This window comes from Cephus cinctus, unplaced genomic scaffold (genome assembly GCF_000341935.2).
Source record: "Cephus cinctus unplaced genomic scaffold, Ccin1 Ccin1_scaffold0123, whole genome shotgun sequence".
Lineage (NCBI taxonomy): Eukaryota > Metazoa > Arthropoda > Insecta > Hymenoptera > Cephidae > Cephus > Cephus cinctus.
The window spans coordinates 2,053,619-2,059,114 of NW_014332857.1; positions in this window are offsets into that span (position 1 = coordinate 2,053,619).

Genomic DNA, 5,496 nt, shown 5'->3' on the forward strand with positions numbered 1-5,496 from the left:
CGGGGTGGGGGGCAGGGGGGGACGTACGACTCCGGAATCGAAGTTTACTAGCAGTTCCCACAGGTCCACTTTGTTCCTTCAGGAGAGGTAGCATATTGTCCCTGTTGACAAAAGCTGGAGGGGGGGTCCCCGTAGAGGGTAGCCGGGTATTTGATGGTGTATCGAACCCGTATCATCTCCGATTCCACCCTCGTAGGGTGGGAAAGCATGACCACCATCTCATTACCGGTTCCCATGGGTCCGCATCGTGGAGCCTGATGGTCGTGTGCCGCAGGTCTGGGTGGTATGCATAGGGGTGCATCGCATTATGTAATTGTAATGGGGCACCGTGCAGTCAAGGGTGAGGGGGTGGTGAGAGCAAATTAAAAGGGCTGGAGTGGAGGATAAGTGGAGAGGAGAGAAATTTTGCGATTTCGCGTGTGAACTTTGGATAGGTCGAGGGATGCTGCGTCTGGACCATTTGCTACCTGGTTGCGTGGAAACTTCCTGTTTCATCCGGGATTATGAAAATTTGGACCAGATCTACTTGGCTCGCCTCTAGGCTCCTCGTCGCGAACCGAGACTCTCTCCATCTAGAAAGAAGGTTCGTGTCGTGCGCACCAGGAGGTCAGAGAGAAACAGGTTAAAGCGATCGGTGACCGGTGACCCCGGAATCAGGCAGGTCCGATCGAGACGGACGAGACGTCGCTCGACCCTGATTTCAGATTCGTTCCGAAATCGCCGGCAGGTCATTCGAAAAGTTTGCTCATGGACCTAGGATCATGTTCCCGATAGCTCCTGACCGCTCCTGACCGATCTCGATTGACCGCTCCAACCGCCTGCGAGCGAACCAGCAAACTCGAGCACAGAGTATATCTCTAGCTTGTCGCAGCAAGAAAATTCGCCACAGCATCCCGCAGATCGTGGGAATCTCGGTGGATTGAACTGTGTGCTACTTGGAGCACTGGATCGAATGGCACTGAATGTGCTGATCGTGAGTACAGAATCACTCTTATTGGTAGGATGATCGAGCACTCACGAGAGCCTCACGTTCTCCCGGGCGAGGCTACTTTTCGCGCTATCGGAGCAGCATTGTTTGCCGATAGCCAATCGCGGGAATCCGCGACGAGCGTGACGGCACGTGTCCCGGAGTGCCTGGATTCGGATAATTCAATCCACGCCGCTCGAGATTGCGAGTCGAACGATATTTCGTGGTGGGCATTGTTTGCTTTTATCTACGTCACGCGTGTCGTGCGGAATAATCGAGGAGATGGCCGTAGGTGCGTGCACGCGGAGTTCCGGTCTCGTGCTTCTTTCGTTCGGTTCCGTCGCAGACGCTACAGACCATTCGAGAACCTTCTAGAGTGAAGGGGCACGCTGCGACGAGCTCCGGTTCGTAATAAAACAAGAGATGCTGTTAATCCAAGGGATTTCAGACTAATAATGTTTGGCAGTAGATAAAAGGGCCGCAAGCGGCATGCCTGTGTGCTTAACGGGCCGTGTATGTCTTTCCCACACACGACTCCCCTTTCTCTCTCTCGCTCCCGATATTATTACAAGCGACCCACGCGGATAACAAAGCACGGGCATACGTTATGGGACCCTGCTGGTCGACAGTCATCGGCGTGGCCACCGCAGTGGTGGCTGCCCCCATTAGGCGCTACCCTAAACGAAGGGACTAACCAGGCCCTCAGGGACTTCGACGGCCTCGGCTGGCATCTTAATTCGAAGATCGGAACGACACGTCTCGCTCGAGTTTGATAGCCGCTGCTCCCAATTCACGTGCGATTGGCTTCCGGATAAATCAGCGAGTAAAAAAGGACTCGTCATTGAGGAGGACGGGCTGCACTCTGCGCCACTTAGTTCAATCGTCTAGAAATCCTCTATGACGCACATCCGGCAATGAATCAGACGGGCTCTCGGCCGAGCGTAGATTCCTACCGGCCACTCGTTCCAATCGGAAGCTGGTTGTTCTGCACCCCCGAGCGACCGGTCACGCTCCCAGATTCAACATTATCTCATCTAACCCAGTTCACTTGGCACTCGCGTCTCCAGCATCACTTGCAGCAACCTCACGCTCCGCCGTCCACGTTCTCTCTATTAGCGGGGAACTTTTTGAAAAGTTAGGGCTGGCTGGTAGGGCCGCTACAAAAGGGGCTGATTCGCCCGGTACAGCACGTGCCCGATTCGGGAGCGTGGGACTGGTGCCGGTAGACGAGTGATGAACTGGGCGCTGGGGGGTTGGCAATATTGGCACGAGGCATATTGCGACCCTCCGGGCGGACTGGTATTGCCAATGGTTACGGGTAACCAGTCGATCTTTCCAGGCCGGTGGTTGTTACGGCGCGGCGGGAGTTTGCACAGAACGTCCGCATGAATTATCGAGACGGCCCTGGACATGGGAAAATCTCTCTGGTATTACGTTACCGTGGAATCCTGAGCAGCGAGCTGAGAATTCTCCGATATATACGACGACGACGACCACGAGGGCCGAGCCGATGCCGGCAGTGAAAGAAATACCTGCACGCCGCACTCGGCGGGGCGGAAGTCACCGATAAATAAATTAATTCAAGCACAGAAACGATATCCAAATTAAAGCGACCCGCATGGGTCCAGGTGGAGTTTCGGCTCTGGACGTAGTTCAATTTTACTCCCTGGAGAGGATCCTGATGCTGATAGGCATCAAGGTGGACCCGTATCGTTTCATTGGACGAAATTGGCTGAAAGGACGCGATAAAGGTGAAATTCGGTGGGGTCATGCGGGAGAGACGATTTACGTCATTTACATGAATTAAAAGGAATTCCACGAGATACCCCCCAGCCTCCATTATTAATTCCGAGACATGTGGGTATACACTTTTTACCGATATACAGATAAGCCAGAGCGATCGTGTTATTGGAGAATTAATTAACAGGAGTAGCTGCTCTAACGGCGCGTGAATGATTCGGGTCAATCGGTGGATAAATATACATATATATGTATATTTATACCGTGCCCATCTGCGTATCTCGCGTCCAACGAGACGATCAATCATTTTCATGCTGAAAGCCAAAGTCGAGCTGATCTAGGAAGGACGGATCGATCGAAATGTTGGAAAATTTTGAAGACTTGACAAAACTTCGTTCCTTTCACTTTTACGTGACAGTAGAAGCGTAGAAGTGATGGTGCAAGTTCACCTGAGGATCTGGCAGGCTGCCAACCTCCCAGCTAGAAAAATGACGTGCGGCAGGGTCCGTGAGTATCGGATCCAACTATTACGGAGGAGGCTCGCCTAATGAATGCTCCGCATGTCGGGCACTTCACACGCATCTCGGCTATTTTCTATCGGAGGAGTCTGTTACCGACAGAGAGCGCAGCATGTGTTTAATTCGTCAGTGTCAGCAGCAGGCCAAAGTTCACATCGTTCCATGCCAGACGGTGGAGGATATATGAATAACGTGACGCTGCCGATGCTACCGAGACGAATTCGATTGCGGGGGAGGTCCAGATCGATCCTGAGGTTGCACGTCTCACGTTACGTCTCGAGGCGGCAACTCAACATTGGATCATTGTACATTGAACGTTTAGCGGGCAAGAGTGAGACGGCCTAACGCCCGGGGACGCCTGGACGCCTGGACGCCTGGACGCCAGGACGCTCGACAGCCCGCAGCGTATCATTAGCAGTGTTTACCGATGGCGCGCACGCTTTGCTCCTTGGCAGAATCTCGTGAAAGGATCGCAAGAGGACGGCGACGCTGGAGGCGTCGGGGGCGTTCAGGAGGCTCCGACGGAGTTCAGGCTGCAGGGAAGGGGGAGGAGAGAGACGGAGATAGGATCGCAAAATGTAATTAATTGTAATCCATCATCGGGGAGAGCCCGGACAAAATCGAGGCGGCTATCGTTTAAACAACGGTTAATGCGGGCTATCCGTTACGAAATGTATTTTCTTGCGGTGGTAGGAGCCGCAGCGGAGAGCCTGGAGGAGCGAAACAACTTATCGACTCTCTCCTCTCTCTCAGAGTCTGGAGCCACGGGGAGCTCGAAGGTATTCCGGAGTAACGCTGGAGGCCTGCGAGCGAGGCTTACGAGAGATTCTATTTGAAACGGAGCAATTCGCTGGGACTCGGGAGCAATCGGGACCCGTCGCCATTTTTGATGCTTCGTGACGGAGACATTTTTTAAATCGCTTCGAATAACCGTCCACCCGGATTATTTGAATATAATGAGCATTAGGACGTCCACGTATATTCGAGCAATCGTGCGAAGTCATTTTAGGCATTGTCAGTAGCGTGCATTAATTTCGCAAGAGTGATTGATCAGTATGGAGGCATAGTGTACATACGGGAACACATAGGAACACCTAAGAGCGCAAGACGCAAAACTAGTTCAGCCAGCCGACTCGGTGTTTAGGCGTCATAATAACTGCCAAGTCTTAATGCGACTTAGAGCCTTTATCCTGGGTAATGGGAATGACTTGACGTCGCGACGCAGCCTCCTCGTCTCGCAGGAATGATCGACGCGTCGATTCCGAATGGAAGATGTGTTTGACACTGTGTGTACAACGTACAGTAGGGAGAGAGAGAGAGAGAGAGAGACAGTGGTGCCGCGTACGGCAGCACCCATCAGATTGGCTACAGGTGGATTAGAGAAATAACATACATGTCCAAAGCCAATAAACCGATTCGATTAATAGGCTATCGATTCCCGAGTCTCTCCTGTTCGAGTCCATAATAGGCTTAACGGTATAACGGTGTCGCGTATCGTTTCACTATTCCCGCTGCCGACCATTTCTTTTCCATCCGCGTAACGAGAGGCCGCGGTGCTACTGCCCTTCGGATTGGGAGGAAGTTTCAGTGAAATCACGGAAGCGAAGCGAAAGAGATTGAAAGCCGCATAATCGTAAGGCGAAGTGTGAACGCGTCGAGTAAGTGAATGAGCGAGTGAGTGTCGACTGCCAACTGCCAACTGTCAACCGTTTGGACAGGAAGAACCGCTGGAACGATAGTAGGAGCCTTGGCTGGGGAGGAAGTCGATCGATGTCACAGATAAGAAACTCTAATCCGAATATAGGATGTGTATTAGATGGAATTAGATAATGGCGATCCGGTTATTTATTTGCTGACCCGAGGGCCAGTCAGACGAATTTAGGATAGAGCCAACGGACAGGTTTTACGGTATTTAATTAATACGAACCAATCGCTGCTCTTTCTCTACGAGTATTTAATTGATTTACAATAGCACCAGCAGGTTGACGGACGGCGGAGCCGATCGGGTTCCTTCTCCATTAGAGCTGCTGCTATTCCTGAGCGCAACTCGAGATCCCGTCCACCCGTCCATCCGTCCAGCTCGCAGTTCGGCTCGAGGCGTCCGCTCGCGTCTTCTCTCTCTCTCTCTCTCTCTCTCTCTCTCGTAGACGTCTTTCGAGCGTATCATGCGATACATAATAGCGCACTAGATGCCGCTCGGATAGCGCTAGAGCCAGCAAGTTACGTGTACGAAGAAAAGACGGACACGACGCACACGACGCACCCTGGGAC